This window comes from Panthera uncia, chromosome B4 (assembly GCF_023721935.1).
Source record: "Panthera uncia isolate 11264 chromosome B4, Puncia_PCG_1.0, whole genome shotgun sequence".
Classification (NCBI taxonomy): Eukaryota; Metazoa; Chordata; class Mammalia; order Carnivora; family Felidae; genus Panthera; species Panthera uncia.
The window spans coordinates 774,489-791,474 of NC_064809.1; the positions used below are offsets into that span (position 1 = coordinate 774,489).

At 59.0% G+C, this 16,986-nt stretch overlaps 1 long non-coding RNA gene across 2 annotated transcripts; it reads left to right on the forward strand.

Moving 5' to 3' along the window:
• Positions 1-4,880: 4,880 nt before the first annotated feature.
• On the forward strand, positions 4,881-15,422 carry LOC125919953 (uncharacterized). 2 transcript variants are annotated; one of them, XR_007456888.1, is made up of 4 exons: positions 4,881-5,374; positions 6,531-6,855; positions 7,348-7,647; positions 14,673-15,422. It is a non-coding gene; the product is annotated as an uncharacterized LOC125919953 (long non-coding RNA). The 2 variants fall into 2 exon arrangements; XR_007456887.1 differs by lacking the exon at positions 4,881-5,374 and having other exon boundaries at positions 5,392-6,855.
• Positions 15,423-16,986: the final 1,564 nt, after the last annotated feature.

The window sequence follows — 16,986 nt, forward strand, 5'->3', positions numbered from 1 at the left end:
TTATTCTCGGGGATCGGGCCCTGGCGCTGCTCAGACACCTTGCTGTGTGGACTCAGGTCAGCAAGCACCTTCTTGTTGCCCAATGGGAAGGAAGGACTGTCTGACCTGAGGGCTGCTGTGATGGCCGAAAGGCACAGATGGACACCATGTGGCCACCTGGGTCCTATCTCCCACCTGGCATCTCCCTCTGCTCACTCAAGGAGGGGCTCCGACGTGGGGTCGTGGGTAATACCTGGGTAATACCTACCACTGTCCGGGACTGGACAAAGCTCCTGGGGCCTGCTGTCCCCTTCCTGGCTCCCTGACTGGCTCTTCCAGAACCATCTCCCACATAAACCACTCACACTCAAATGTCAACCCCAGCTCTTCTTAGGGGGAGGCCCCAGCCCAAGTCCTGAGAGAGATTTCGGCTCCCTGGCACCCCCAGGGCCGGCTGGCAGGCAGGCCAGCAGCAGGACCGGGGCCCTACAGCTGGGTTGGGCACCTGACCAGCGCATGGGCTGAGGCCGGGGAAGAGCCCGGGGCCTTGCTGAGTGGGACTGGCACCCTAGACACCCCAAGCGTGTCCCTGACCTTTTGGTCAAAGGTGGTGCCCTCTCTGTGACACAGATCAAGGGGTAGCCGTGCAGGGAGGGGTGGGCAGGCATGCCAGCCCCTGGAGGCTGGCTGATTGACGGGAGAGGTGTGCTCCTGCCTCTTACCTGGCGCAGGTACCCTGAGTCCGTCCCTCCTGTGAGGCAGGGACACCAGTCCTACATGTTCCCGTCTCAGGGTCGCCCCCCCTCAGGACCAGCTCGGACCTGGACTCCGCCTCCCAAGTTAGGTCAGAGGACCTTTCCAGCTCTGTGTGGGAGGGTGAGTCATTCCTTCCTCCATGGCAGGGACAAACCTACCAAATGCCTCCCAACCACTGACTCAGTGCTCCAAAAAGCCGTTTTTGGAGCCTCACTGAGGGCTCGGTGCCAGTGAATCAGAAGTTCCACTATGGAAATAGAAATTGCAGAAACACTATTTCCCAGCAGGCAGAGCAGGAAGGGAAGGTGCCCACATGCACAGACGAGGCCGCCCATGCAGGCCCTGCCAGCCTGAGGCTCCTCTGAGAGAGGGTCAGGTCCTGCCCCACACCTGGAGCCCAGTCAGCAAAGGAGCATCTCATCCAGACAGGACCTGGGTCTGTAATGGGGGGTCTGCACGGGGGCAGGACCCAGGTCAATAAAAGGGGGTCTACACGGGGACAGGGCCCAGGTCAGTATTAGGGGGTCTGCACGGGGACAGGACCCAGGTCAGTATTAGGGGATCTGCACGGGGACAGGACCCAGGTCAGTATTAGGGGGTCTACATGGGGACAGGACCCAGGTCAGTAATAGGGGGTCTACATGGGGACAGTACCCAGGTCAGTATAATGGGGTCTGCGTAGGGACAGGACCCAGGTCAGTATTAGGGGGGTCTGCACAGGGACAGGACCCAGGTGAGTGTTAGGGAGTCTGCACAGGGACAGGACCCAAGTCAGTAAAAGGGGGTCTACATGGGGACAGGACCCAGGTCAATAAAAGGGTGTCTACACGGGGACAGGGCCCAGGTCAGTATTAGGGGGTCTGCACAGGGACAGGACCCAGGTCAGTATTAGGGGATCTGCACGGGGACAGGACCCAGGTCAGTATTAGGGGGTCTACATGGGGACAGGACCCAGGTCAGTGATGGGGGGTCTGCACGCAACAGGACCCAGATCTAAACTAGGCCTGAGCCTGCTTTGAGTGGTGTCTGTACCCCAGGTGAGGAAACACATTGCTTCCCAACAACAAAATCCAGCCTGAGGCCGGATCACCCCTGGGGGTCAGGCCCTGCATCCTGGGCAGCCAGCTGGTGGGGGTGGCTTGTCTGCGTCTCACACGGCAGTTCTTCACTGACCCAGGGATGCCCTGGCTTAGAGACGTGCTCTGCCCCCATCTAAGGCCCTATTCCCCCAAAATGTTACTGAAGTGTGGACAGGTTCCGAGGCGGGAACCCCCCCCCTCAGGGCAGGCATGGGACGGCATGTGAACAGGCGGAGGAGGGTCCTGAGTGGGTGGCTGCTGACCCAGGGACCATCTCTGGAGAAAAGCCGGGGCTCCCTCAGGTGGCCCTAGAAGCACACACCTCCCCGGGAAAAGCGGCAGCGCCGAGGGGACTGCAGATGGCCTCCGCGTCTCTTCCCGCAGAGGGTGACCCCGATCCGGTTTAACTGCAGTACACACTGCGAACCCCGCAGACGTGCCTGGCGCCAGGTCTGGGCCCCACATGACCCTGTCTGATGCCCCGGTTTGCTCTGAGAAGCTGACAGAAGGAAGCCTCGGCCCCCTGCAGAGCCCACCTGTCACTGCCAGGCCCCCATCACGGGCGTGGGTGTGGGCGCCAGGGCTGGGTGGGCACCCCTGTCCTGTAGACCATTCTGGAACATTCCACCTGAGATCCTCGGTGTCTTGCTGGCCTGTTTCTCACCCCCTCCAGCTAGTGGCAGGTGCCAGCCTCCCTTTCTGGCCAGCTGCTTCGCTGTGGGAGGTGTCTGGGGCCGAGCAGGCAGAGAGCATCTACTGCCAAGGACAAAGTCCGGGGTCAGGATCCGGTTGCATGGGCTTCAGGTGCCCCCAGAAGTCACACCTCGACCGGGAAGAACGCAGGTGATGGTCGCAGTGGCCACGTCCTGCTGGGTAACAAACAGCCCTTCACTCAGCAGCTCCACAGCACAGCCTCTGTGGTGTCTGTGTCTGGGCGTGGCTCAGCCAGGAGCCCCGGCCCCGGGGGCTGCTGGCCTCTCAGAGGCCTCCCCGCAGGCAGCGTGGAGGGCCCTTGGTGACCTCATCTTGGAAATGATATCCCCGCTCTCTGCTGCGTCTATTTCCTACTCGGGAAGAAGAGCCGCCAGGTCTAGCCCACACCAGGTGGGAGGCCACAGGGCCCCCCCAGGGGCTGCCAGCCACAGCCTGACTTACACCGACAGACCCGCCCTTCGCCTCTGGCCCCGTGCGCGCTTGTCAGGACGCCCAGGGGCCTCACTTCCCCATTCAGGAGAGGAGGAGGGAGGCCCGGTGAGTCGCCGGGGATGCAGCGGGGCTTGCCAAAACCTTCTGCTGCAGACGGGTGTGCAGAGCCTGGACAGGAGGATGGGCTGGCCGGGCTCAGTGTAGCCAGGGTGTGGCTCACACCGGGCGTGGCGGGTGGTATGGACAGGAGTCCCTGTGAGTCAGGCAGGGGGCCCAGCTCCCTGTCATACCAGGAGCAAGACTGCGGGCCCCAGCTATGGGGCAGCAGTGGGTCCCTGGCTGGGGTCTCGAGAGGGCTCACTTCCCTTCCGTGGGCTGTGGCCTGTCATACCTGTGCTGGGCCAGTCTCAGGGCTCTCGGGGGACGTGGAAACCACTCATGCCACTTAGGCAGAATCTATAAGCTCGCAGGAGCATCTCATCAACGCAAGGGTAGGGGTACCACCAGGTCTCACAAGGGACTAGACCAAGACGGACCATCCGGAACCCGGGCCAGACCCTTGCCCGGCCTTTCCCAGGTCTCTCTGTTTCTTCTGTCTCCCTGCCTCTCTTTGTCCTCTGCCTCAGGTGACACATAACCAGAGGTGGCCACTGGGGCACAGCCGGAGAGGTGGGAAGGACAGGGAATTCTCAGAGAAGAAGGGGTGTGTTTGGTGGGCTCTCAGCATTGGTCCCTGTGTGGATCTGGGGGATGACAGACCCTTGGGGACTGGCTGAGCCCGATGGCACATGGGGCAGAGAGGGTGGCCGGGCTCCGGGCTGGGTAGTCCTGGGAGGCCAGGTCAGCCCCTCGTGGTTCTGAGCTCCCAGAACCGAGGCAAGGGAGCCTTGCTCTCACCGCACACAGGGTCCTCCTAGGTCCTGGTCTTAGCATTTTCATGCATGATTTCCTTTCAAAACACCCAGCAGGTAGGTTTTACTTCCTCCATTTATCATGAGTTAACAGAGGCTCAGAGAGGTTAGGTGACATGCCCAAGGTCACACCGCTTTTAAATGACAAAGCAGAAGTGGAACTTGCATCACCGGGGCTCCCCAGGCGGGCGGGAGCGGGACAACACACCCGTGCCCCCAGAGCCGGCCACTGCCCTCGGGCTTCTCCCGAAGGAGGTGGGCTGGTGCTCAACCCTGGAGCTTCGCTGTCCCTGTGTCGGCGGAAAGGACTCGGCTCCGGTGGTCCACTCAGGGGTGCGCGGGGAGCCCCTGGGAGCTGGGCGGTCCTGGCCGGCAGCCGCCCCTCTGCGCCCCGGCGCCTCCGGCGCGTCTGCAGCAACATGGGGCATCCATCGGTAAGCTTTGATATCCATCATCTCTTGAAATGGCAATATTTTGGATGTGTTGAGTAAATAAGCTATATTAAAATTAACTCAGCCTGCTTCTTTGGTTTACTTTTATAACGTGACTAGTAGTAAATTTAAAATTACTTGTGCGCCTCGCATTCCGTTTCCAGCGGCAGCGCTGCCTCCGCAGACCGGGATCCTCCCGCAGGAGGGCGCTGCCGGCGGAGGACTCGCCTCCACGCCAGTGTGGACGCTTCCGCAGGAAGCGGTTGGGGGGTGGGGGGGACTGCTCTCCCCGCCCCTCCCCCCTCCCCTGCATAACTGCCCCCCACCCAGGGGGCAGCAGCCACGCCCGCCCCCCCCACGCCGGGGCAGATCCAGGGCTCCGGAATCACGGAGTGTGTCCTCGACGCCGAGAGGCGCTTAGAGATTCGGGAGCCACGCGCGTCTGTGCAGGAACGCTGGCGGGCGAGGAGCACCTGCCGCCGCACCTCTGACCCCGGCCGGCAGAGCCCCGCCTGCAGGGGTGCGCGTCACCGGGACACGGCGCGTCACCGGGACACGGCGCCTCCCAGGCCAGGGGCGGGGCGGAGCGGGGCGAAGGGGCCGAATCACCAGCGGCCCGCGTTGCCGGGCCGGGGCTCTCGGGCCGCGGTGGACGCCGCGCCGCCTGCACGCGGGCGCATGCGCCGCTGCCTCGGGCCGCGCGTGGGCTCGCTCGCGCGTGCGCCGCTCCCTCCGGCCGCGCGTGGGCTCGCTCGCGCGCCTTCCTCCCGGCGCAGAGTTTCCGGCAGGACCGCAGGAAGCGCGCATGTGCGGCCTCGCTCTGCCCGCAAGCTCTGCACGGGGTAAACTGTGTTCCTTTCCACTTCGGGACTGCAGGGGCTGGTTCGGTTCACGGAACTCGGAGGTTTTCCCCGCCCAGAGCTGATGCGCACAGTTGAACAAGAGCAACTCACGGAAGAGGTTGTTTTTATAATTCGTTGCTGATCCCTTTTCTCCTCATTCTGTGGGATTTACCCAGCTGCTAGCCCCACTGAGCACCCGGCGATAGCTGGCAAACGTCATCTACAGCCGGGTAAGTGGGGACGAGGCGCTGTGGGCGCGGGAAAGCCGGTGGCTGGGGGGGGCGTGGCCTCCAGAACCGCACCTGACGGCAGGAGCGCACGGAGCCGAGGGGCAGCTGCAGGGGGCCGCGCACACTCCCGGGGCAGCCTGCTTCCCGCCGGCTTCTGCGGTCTTGCGGGGCCACAAACCCAGAGCTACAAACAAACTGGCCGCATTCCTGCGCGGTCAGACCTGGCCAGTCTGGACACCGGGAGCCCGGTGTCCGGAAGGCTCCCAGGAGCCAAGCCGTCACCAGCCTTGCAGTCCTGCCCCGCCCCCACCCCACAACAATGGACGTCTGTGCTGTCCTTCCCGGCCCTCCCCTCCCTCCTTCCTGCCAGGAGCATCACCTCGAAGGGGGCAGGAGGGCTCCAGGTCAGAGACACCTCGGGGAGACCGCCTCTGTGTGCTGTCAGGACCGACTGGCTGTGCTGTGTAACACACACGCCCAAACCCGGAGGCTCACACAAGTCGCCTGCGGTGGCCTCCGACCCCCACGGGCCTCATACCTGGCGCCTGGTCTCAGGCAGGCCGCAGGTCCAGTCGGGAAGAGAGAACGCGGAGGATCAGGAACCAGCTTTTCAGTGTTCGCCCTTGGGTGACACATGGCCCTTCAGATGAAGGTCGCGGTGAGGCGCGTGCCTGCTTCCTTTCAAGGGGGCGGGGGAGCAGACGCTGTGTCACAACTGAAGCAGAAAGGTGCGGGGCCCGGGCTGGGGGCTTCGGCCACGGAGGAGCACGCTCTGACCCTAGAAGGCACGGCGCGGGCGGCAGCTTGCAGTGGTTAAGGAGCCGCGGCGGTATTTGGGGCGGACGCTCATACTGCCCCACAGACGAGGACCCTGAAGCAGGGCGAGACCCCTCGGCCTCGACCAGATTCGATGCCTGGGCTTCCTTTGTGATGGAGACGGTGGAGGAGCTGGGGATGTGGGCGGGTGGGGAGAGCTGGGCTCTGGGCCTGGTGACATCTGGTCAGTGAGGTTGGCTGGAGGCAGCAAGGACACACAAAGGAGGGCAGGAGGGTGAGAGCCAGCAGAGGAGTAACTCCGTTCGTGCGACTGGATAACATTTCTCAGATTCTTCCTTTTTAAAAGTGAAGCGGAATGCAATTGATTTTATTTTTATAGGCAAGAAATGTGCACGGCTCCGAGGACCCCAGAGTACCACCTGGTGCTCAGCGAGACGCACAGGTCAGGGTCCATCCCTGATCCTAACCACAGACTCAGCTTTTGCCAAGTCCTCCTGGTCCTGCGGGTGTTGGTCCCATCAGGAATGAGTTTGGACAGCAAGAAAGAGGCCGGCCTTTTTTTCCGTGAGCTCGGTGACTCTTGTCCCGTGCAGGATCTGTTCACACCACACTCGTCCCTCTGGCCCATCACCTGCACCCAGCCTGGGCTGGTCCAGGCTCAGCTTCCGTGTCTCTGGAGCCTGGCCCAGGATGAGGGAGCCAAGGTGTGGTTCCCCAGGTCCCCCGTGCCAGGGACACAGGGCTACGCTCCCCTGGGGGGGTCTGGCCCCAGATCAGGAGGACGGGGGGGTGGTTCCCCATGCCCCCCACACCCCAAGAAAGGACACAGGGCTCCACTCCCTGGAGACTGGCCCAGGACCTGGAGGAGGGGGGGTGTTCCCCATGCTGACCCACTGGAAGGTGACCCCGCGTGTGTGCTCCGAAGGGCCCTGCCATCTGCAGTGGAGATGGGCGTGCACAGACCCGTACCGACACTTCCCGTTGGCCCTGCTCTGTCATGCTCTGTTGGGACCTCGTGTCCTCCTGCGGACCCAGCGGACCTGTCCCGAGTGCGGGTGTGCTCCCGCCCTTCCCCATGCTTCGCAGACCCCCACTCTCCACCCGCGGCTCACAGCTCCCCTGGTGGCCCCCATGCCCTCTCTGCACCAAATCCAGCCCCCCACACACTGCCTTCCTGACTTCCTCCCTTTTCCCAGCCTCTTTCACCATCCGTCCATCCAAGTGGCAGTGGCCTCCTAAGTGTAAGCCAGTGACATCCAGCTGCATCTGGAAACTCAGCCCCGGGACAAAGTCCAGATCCCCTCAGAGGACCCAGCAGAGGACCCGCCAGCCGGCAGGGCTCCCCGTTTCTCCTGGACACTCTTCCCTCCGCCGCCGACCCTGCCTCCCTACGTCTCCCTCCACCCAGTCAGCGCCTTCCTATTTCCACCGCGGTTGAGTGAATACGGTCCCCACAGCCACATCTAGAGATGATGCAGCAGGGAGCGTCTGTGGAGGTAACTGGGGCTAAGGGAGCCAATGGGGGGACCCGCGTCCTCGTGAGAAGACAGACACACAGAGCTCCGCCCCACCCCCACCCCCGGGCACAGGGGAGGCGGGGAGAAGGCACTGTCCCAAGTGACAGCACTCACTTCCGGGACCTGGCCCTGCCCCTCGCCTCAGGTCCCACCTCCGGTCCTGAGAAGTGTGTGGGCTCTGCTGGCTGCCCTCCCGTGCGAGCACCGAGCACGTGCGGGTACCTGTGGGGCTGGGAGCTTCAGGGAAACCACACCTCTGCGTGTGTTCTAGGGGGGCCGGGGAAGTGACAGCTGGAGAGAAGCCCCCCACCCAGGGTGTGGCCTGGGTGGGGGGGGATCGAGGAGGGAAGCCAGAGATGAAGCTGGATGTTGTGTAGAACGAGAGAGGGGAGACACAAAGTGGAGGAATTGTTGAGGGAGAAGGACTTGGAGATTTGGAACATTTGAGAAACTGTGTCCCGGAGGGAACACTGAGCAGGTGGCTGGGCGTCCACAGAGCCAGGGGCAGGCAGGGCTGTGCTGGCAGCCGCGGGTTCACTAAAGGGACACGCAGGTGACACAAAGGGAGGCTACCAGGTCCCCAGACTCTCCGGGTCGGTCGATGGGTACCCTGCTGCCACCATGCCTCACCCTTCAAGCAGAGACTGACCCTGATCTGTGGGTCCTCTGGCGTGGCCACCCCCACTCTTCCTGGACCACGGACACTCCCACATGTGGCTCCATCTACCTCCTCGAGCTGCAGGCCCAGAACAGCACCCACGGCCTCTGGGGGCCCACTGGGCCGAGGGTTGGGGACCCAGAGACCGAGCCCCGGGGCCTGCGCAGGAAGACACCAAGGAGGCCCTGTGGGGGCAGGGGCCATCTGTGGCTGAGCCCCCCCTCACCGGTTACAGGGAAAGAGGACCGGAGAAATTGAAACAAAAACGTGCCACCAACCCATGGGAGAGGGGAAGGAAAATAAAAAAAAAGAGGTTAGAGTGGAAGAGAGCCAAAGCATAAGAGACTCTTAAAAACTGAGAACAAACTGAGGGTTGATGGGGGGTGGGAGGGAGGGGAGGGTGGCTGATGGGTATTGAGGAGGGCACCTTTTGGGATGAGCACTGGGTGTTGTATGGAAACCAATTTGACAATAAACTTCATATATTGAAAAAAACAAAAAACAAAACGTGCCACCAGCATTTCGGGCAGGCTGTGTTTGGTGAGCACAGGCTGGCCAGCCCTCCTCGGTGTCCAGGCCACTGCTGCCCATAGCTGCCCGGCCAGGATCCACATTACCCGGAAGCTGATTTCCAAACTAGCAGAGCGGCCTGAGCAGGCCATGGCCCCGGGCACGAAGGCCCTGAGGGACTGATGGGGCCCAGGGGCCCACAAGGATAAAGCTGAGACTTGATTCTGTTCCCAGGACGTTGGAGGCCGTGCTACAAAACCTGCAGCCTTCAAGTCTTTCCACCGCCCTCTGGCGCCCTCTGGTGACAGAGTGCAGACGCCCACTTGAGGCCAAACCCCTTTCCTGTTTTGGAGTGAAGACTGACCTGGCCCAGCAGGAGCTGACGTCCTGAGAGGAGGGGCGGGGAGGGGGCACTGTCACTCAGGCCGGGACCGGACCAGGGCAATCGCTGAGTACATGTGCTGGGGGCCAAGTGGAGCTGAGCCCCTGTGGGGGAAGCGACCCTGGCTGGCCCTACTGGGTGGAGCTTCCCCTCCATTGGATGCTCCCCTTTCCTTTGCTGACGCTCAAACATGGCTGCCTGCCCCCCACCCCTCAGCAGCCCGCTCGGTCCCCCAGAAGAGACTGCGTCCACCTCTGCACCTCCTTCCAGCCTCAGCGATATAACAGCCAGAGGGACTGACTCAGAAGTCCATGGAGCAGTCCAGGCCACTGGCTTCAGAGAATCCAGATAAGCTTAGAACCTGTCAGCACACTTGAAAATCACTTAGAAGACTGAGGCGTGAGGAAATAGACGCTCTGAATACCAGTTACTAGTAAGGAGATTGGCTCAGGGATCAAAAACCTCCAGCAGACAAAAGTCCAGAACCAGATGGCCTCACCGGGGAATTCCACCGAACATCAAAGGAGGGATTAACACCAATCTTTCTCAAAATCTTCCAAAAAATAGAAGAAGGGGTGGGGGGAACACTTAAAAATCCATTCTGAGTCCAGCATTACCCTCATACCAAAGCCAGACAAGGACGCGAGAAGAAAAGAATCCCACAGGCCAGGGTTTCTGAACATAGATTTAAAAAAATCCTCAAATGGTCAGCAAACAAAATTGAGCAACACTTTCAAAGGATCACACACCATGATCAAGTGGGATTATCCCTGGAATGCATGGATAGTTCAACATCTGCAAATCAACATGATACATTAACTAAATGAAGGTTAAAAATCACATCATCATCTCAATACATGTTGCAGAAAAAGCATTTGATGAAACTCAACATCCGTGCATGATAAAAATTTTCAACAAAGTGAGAATAGAGGGGACACACAGCATAATAAAGGCCATGTATGAGAAAGCCACAGCTAATGTCACACTCAGCTGTGAAAAGCTGAGAGCTCTTCCTCGAAGATCAGGAATAAGACCGGGATATCTGGTCTCAACACTCCTGTCCAATGCACTACTGGAAGTCCTAGCCACAGTAATCAGGCCATATGAAACACACAAGGCATCAAAATTGGAAAGGAAGAAGTAAAACTGTCACTGTTTGCAAATGACATGATACTTCTATAGGATACCCTGAAGACGCCCACCCCAAAACCGTTAGACCTAATCAACAAATTCAGTGGTGTTGCAGGTTACAAAATCAATACACACAAATCTGTTGTTTCCATATACTGATATGATAAACAATCGGAAGAAAAATTAACTGTCATTTACAATTGCATGAAAAACAATAAGATACTCAGGAATAAATTTAACCAAGGAGGTGAGATATCTGTACGTGAAAAGCGATAAGACATTGATAAAAAAAAAATTGAAGACACAAATGAAAAGCTATACCACATTTATGCATTGAAAGAATTAATATTGTTAAAATGTCCATATTATCTAAAGCAGTCTACAGATTTGATGCAATCCCTATCAAAATTCAAAGGGCGTTCTTCACAGAAATAAAACAGACCGTCCTAAAATTTGTATGGAACCACTTAAGGCCCTAAATAGCCAAAGTAATCTTGAGGAAGAAGAAGCAAGCTGGAGGCATCACATTCCCAATTTCAATCTGTATTACAAAGCTACAGTAATGAAAATAGTATGGTACTGGCATAAAAGTAGACACATAGATCAATGGAATAGAATAGAGACCCCAGAAATAAACTCACACATATACAGTGAATTCACGACAAAGGAGGCAAGAACACACGATGGGGGAAAGGTCAGTCTCTTCAGTAAATGGTGCTGGGAAATTGGACAACTGCATGGAAAAGAATGAACCTAAGACCCCTATCTTCCCCCATACACAAAAATTCACTTGAAATTGATCAAAGACTTGAAGGTAATACCTGAAACCATAAAACTCCTAAAAGAAAACATAGGTGGTAAGCTCCTTGACATTGTTATCTTGGATTTTCTGGATTTGACACTAACAGCAAAAACGACAACAAAATAAACAAGGGGACCACGTCAAACTAAAAAGCTTCCGCCGAGCAGAGGAAACCATCAACCATCAACCTACAAAATGGGGGGAAAAAATACTTGTAAATCATGTGTCCAATAAGGGGCTGACATCCAAAATGTGTAAAGAACTTATAAAACCTAATAGCGAGGAAACAAAAATTCGATTAAAACATGGACAGAGGAACTAAACACATTTTCTAAAGAAGACATCCAGATGCCAACAAGCACATGAAAAGATGCTCAACATCACTGATCATGAGGGACGTATAAATCAAAACCACAAGGAGGTACCACTTCACACCTGTCAGAATGGCTAAACTCAACAGCACAAGAAACAACAGGTGTTGGTGAGGATGTGGAGAAAGGAGAACCCTCTTGCCCTGCTGGTGGGAATGCAAACTGGTGCAGCCACTCTGGGAAACAGCGTGGAGGTTCCTCAGAATATTAAAAATAGAACTACCCTACAACCCAGCAATTGCACTACGGGGTATTTATTTGAAGAAAACAGTAACAGTAACTCAAAAAGATGCCTGACTCCTCTGTTCACTGCACTATTATTTACAGTAGCCAAGATATGGAAGCAGCCCAAGTGCCCGCTGACAGAAGAATGGATAAAGAAGATGCAGTGTGTATATACACATACAAACCTAAAAAGAATGACATCTTGCCATTTGCAACAACATGGAGGGGACCTTGAAGGTATTACGCTAAGCGAAATAAGTCAGACAAAGACAAATACTGCATGATCTCACTTATCTGTGGAATCTAAAAAAATAAAGTAAAATAAACTCATAGATACTGAGAACAGATTGGTGGTTACAAGAGACAGGGGTGGGGAGTAGGCAAAATGGGTGAAGACCATCAGATGGTACAAAACTTCCAGTTATGAGAGAAATAAGTCCTAGGGATGCCATGGTGACTGCAGGTGATAACACCGTATTGTATATTTGAAAGCTGCTAAGAGAATAGACCTTAAATGTCATCACAAAAACAAATGGTCACCGTGTGTCCAGTGAGGGATGGTAAATAAACTTAGCGGTGGTTATTTCACATATTTCAAATCATTATGTTGTACACTAACTGATACAACGTTTTAGGTCAGTTACTTCGCAGAATGACTTAGCTCCACCTTAAGAAATGTTAGGGCGGGTCGCCTGGGGGGCTCAGTTGTTTAAGCTACCGACTTCAGCTCAGGACATGATCTCACAGTTCTTGAGTTCGAGCCGCCCCGCGTCAGGCTCCGTGCTGACAGCTCAGAGCCTGGAGCCGGCTTCAGATTCTGTGTCTCCCTCTCTGTCTGCCTCTCCCCCACTTGCACTCTGTCTCTCTCTCAAAAGTAAATAAACATTTAAAAAAAATTTTTTTAAGAAAGATAAGGGCTCCAGGAAACTAACGGCATCGCAGACGTGAGTTAGTAGGGGGCGGCTGCAGCCAGGGTGCAGGCTCCTTCTTACCGTGAGCACCACCGGCTCTCGCTGCAACACAGAGCTCGCCCCCGTGCCTCACACGGCAATCTCAAATATGATGCCAGCTCCCCTCACTTTCCTCAACTTTCTCTTCTCCAGGCTGACTCACTGGGCCCCTCCCTTCTGGGGAGACCAGGATTTGGGGGCCTGGGCTGCCCTGAGGCCAGCCCACCGTGGAGAGTGCTCCACAGCCATCCTGTGCCCATTCGGGGTACATTGTCAGAAGCCCTCGAAAGTAACATTTGCTCCAAGATGGCTCCTTCCTCACCAGCAACGGCGTCTGCATCATCTGGCACCAGACACGGCTCTCGTGGGCCCTGGGAGCCAGGATCCCTGGGGGTCTCAGAAGATGTGCACTTCTCAGCGAGGCTCGGAATCGCTGCCAAGAGGGATTAGCCCTTGGATCCATCGGCGAAGAGCGTTTGTCCTGTTGACCTTCAGTGTGATTGCTGGAGGCACAGGTCACTGGGCCCACCCCCAGGCCCTACCCAGCTGGCCTTGGAAAGCCTGAGAACCTGCATTTTGACAAGTTCCTGGGGACCCTGCTCTGAGGAGGACTGGACGCGGACTCGTGAGGGTCTCACGGTGGGATAAGGGTGTGGCCAGGACTGAGCTCAGCAGGTCACGAGAGCAGCCAGAGAGGAGGTCCCGGAGGCCCCACCTGGACGGATTCAGGAGGCTCCCTCGTGCAGCCCGGCTCCAAAGTAACCCCAGCTGATTCCTGTCAACCTTGCTGCGCTCAGACTCAGAATTAGATGATCCTGTGTATCGCTGTGTACGTGCACGTGTGCGCAGGCAGGTTTGCTGGGTCACACCTCCTGTGGACGATACCGTGCTGAACAACGTGCCTAAACCTCCACGTTTCCTGCAGCTTTGTTTCCCCGAGTTCCTGATTCCGCTGAGGCTGACATTGGACGGTCCCGGCCAGAACCCCAGGACGCCGCCCTCACTGCACGACCCTATTCAGAAAGCGGGAACACGTGTGGTCCTCGGGCAGGCGGGGCCCCAGACTGGCAGGTTGGGGCATGCCCACCCACTGCCTGACGTGTAGAAAAAACAGAAATGTGTTCTAGATACTTAACAATTAATTTAAAAGTTTAAACTTTCGGGGAGCCTGGGTGGCTCAGTCAGTTGGGCGACCGACTTCAGCTCAGGTCACGATCTCATGGTCTGTGGGTTCGAGCCCCACATCGGGCTCTGTGCTGACAGCTGGAACCCAGGAGCCTGCTTCAGATTCTGTGTCTCCCTTTCCCTCTTCTTCTCCCCACTGTGTTCTATCAAAAATAAACATTAAAAAAAAACCCAAAAGTTTAAACTTCCGTGTTTATAGCTGCAGAGAGCTGCCCAGGGCCCAGGCTCCAGGTTGCTCTGGCGGGCGAATGGGGGCCGCTGTATGATGACAGCCCATGCCACGTCTCAGGACTCACGGGGTGGACATGATACGTGTATTTCCCTCCAGTGCTCCCACGTGGCCCCACTGTCTGTGGTTCTCCCTGAAAGTGAATGAGCCTGAGGCAGGGGGAGCCGTGCAACCCAGGGTTTCTGGGCTTTAAACTGTGTGTTTGAATATTTTTAATCTTTTGTTTTTGTTTTTGTTTTAGAGAGAGAGTTGTGGGGGGGAGGGGCAGAGGGAGAGAGAATCAAAAACAGTCAGTAGGTAGGCACTGGGGGGGGGGGGGCAGCGGGGGGGGGGGAGGACCCTCGAGGCCCTGAGGATGCAGGTCTGCACTGATCGCCGTGCTGCCGTCCTGGAGGCTGGCTGGCCTCCATCTGCCTGTGAACAAGCCAAGTCTACACGGGGACAAGGACAGGCAGGAGTGTGGACCCTTGGAAATGAAGGCCACAGGGAGCCCAGGGGTCCAGCCAGTAGGGGCGTCAAAGCAAACCCTCCTGCTGGCATAACGGGCTCTCTCTGGTTCAGTTCCACAGAGTGAGCGAGTCAGCTTAGACGTCTCCAAATACAGAGGTGGGGACAGCGATGCCAGGACCCCTACCTCGGTGTGCCCGCAAGCTGTGGGCCTGGAGCTCTGAGAAGAAGCCCTGGCACCTCGCAGGGAAGAAGGCGGACCTGAGCGGGCGGCCTGAACTAAAATGCATCCAAGTTAGTTGCACCTGTTTCCTTTCATGCTTTTACCTGGCTACCAGGACGCTCACAATGGCACACGGGCTCACGCTGCATTTCCGCTGGACAGCACCCAGCTGGGCCCACAGGGGCGTTGGTGGGCTTGCTGAAAAAGGGCCAAGGATGCGGAGAGAAGCCCCGGACCCCCTCGGTCCCCACCGCACACAGGCCGGCGCTGAGGCGGAGGACAGGCCTCCCCTGTGACGCCGCTGCAGCCCCGGCTTGTGTGTCCCATCGGGAGAATCAGGATGGACAGCCCTGTGGCCGCGGGCCTCCAGCCCAGCCTGTCGGGGCTCGTGGTCGGGTGTGTGTCCCCCCTGCCAGACCGCAGGACGGACAGCCAGGGAACACAAGACCGCCGCCCACAGACAGTGGAGAAGGGATCCAAGGGGGAGGGGGCAGGGGAAGGGCCGGCCCACCACAGCCCACCAACCCCTTCGCCCTCGCGATGCTTCTCACGCTGTCAGCCTGGCGGCCTCCTGGAGGAAGCGGGGCCACCCTGTACCCTGAGACCCCACCAGCGCTGCGGCCTGGACCCTCCTAGACCGGCTGTCGCCACACAGGGGCTCCAGGACGGCTCGCTCACCTCCCGCAGGCCTGTAGCGCCCCCCTCCCCCCCCTCCCCCCCGTCCGCACCCTGTGAGCTGGGCTCCCTCACCCCCCGCAGCCCCGGCGCTCAAGCCACGGTTCTCCCAGCCTCTGCCCCGCCAGCCCCGCTCCACTTCTCGCGAGGCGGCAAAGCGCGGCTCCTGAAAACGTGAACTGCCTCGCTCAGCGTGTTTGCGGGACGTACCGCCCAGCACGCTCTGCACAGTCCCGGCGCCGGGCAGACAGCGTTAGGCAAGGGGGAACCCCGAGCCGCCCCAGCGCCGCGCCCTCGAGGCCAGGCCATCGACGGCGGGCCTGTCGGGCGGCGACCGGGGCCTCAAGGGCAGCAACGCCGCCCGGGGCTGGAGCCACACGCGACTCCCAGCGACGCAGAGCAGAAGCCGGCAGGTAGGCCTCGCGCGTGAATCCGGGGGAGGTGGGCCCCGGGGCCGGAGAGGGGACCCTGGTGACGCCTGGGGGCGATGAGCCTCCCCGACGTGGGCCGGCCGCGGGCCGAGGAGTGGACCGTGGGCCAGGGCAGCCGCGGAAGCACCTCGAGGGCGTGAGCCGGCCGGTGGCGCCGCGTGGGGTTCACAGCCACGGCGGTGGCCGGCCGGGGCTTCGGGGACAGGGGTGGGGCGTGTGGAACGTGAGGTGTGAGGGGTCCGGACACGTGTCCCCAGGGTCCCAGCGGCCGTCTCCCTAGGAGCGTCCCCGTGCGTCCAGGGCCACCCCGCAGGCCCTCTCCAGAGCCTGGGGGGAGGCCCGCTGGTGTGACAGTCGCTGCTCCAGAACGGAGGCGGCCGCCAACTCTGGCCAGCGAGGTGAGAACTACCCAGGCGGCTCTGACATTGTGCTAGCACCCGGCCGTAACGTGGGTGCCCACGGTCCTCTGCCCCGCATGAGGAGGTGGGCCCTGATGGGGGGCGTGGACCCCTCGGGGGCACCCTGGGGACACCTTGAGCTCGGCACCGCCCGCTCAGCCCCAGGGACTATGTGTGTCTCCAGCATGTGGAGCCCCGACGGGGGCGGGGGGGGCGGGGGGGCCGGGGGGGGGGGGGGGGGGGGGGGGGGGAAGCCTCGGAAGGGACGGTGGAGGCTCCCGGAGCGCAGAGGTCACCGTGACCTGCCAACACTGAGACCCGATCTGCCCAGCGGCCCCTCCACCCGCACTCATGACCCCTGCGCTCTGTAAAAGCCACCAAACGCCCCCCCCCCGCCCCCCGCTTTGGTCTGGGCAGCTTTGGGTGGAACCCGCACACGCTGCCCACAGAGGCTGCCGGGACAGCACACGGAACAGCCAGACCCTGCTCCCAGGACAGGTGGGGACACCGGGATGCGGTTCTCCAGGTACAGGATCCTGGTGGCCAGGACCCTATGGACAGACCGGCCGCCTCACATCTGGGTGGTTTCAGGTCACCCACAAGTCTCTCTTAAGACACCTGGGTAGTCACATGTCTACACTGCCCCCCCTGTACACACCGTCCACCCTCAGACACCCAGCTGGTCACTCGTCTACACCGTC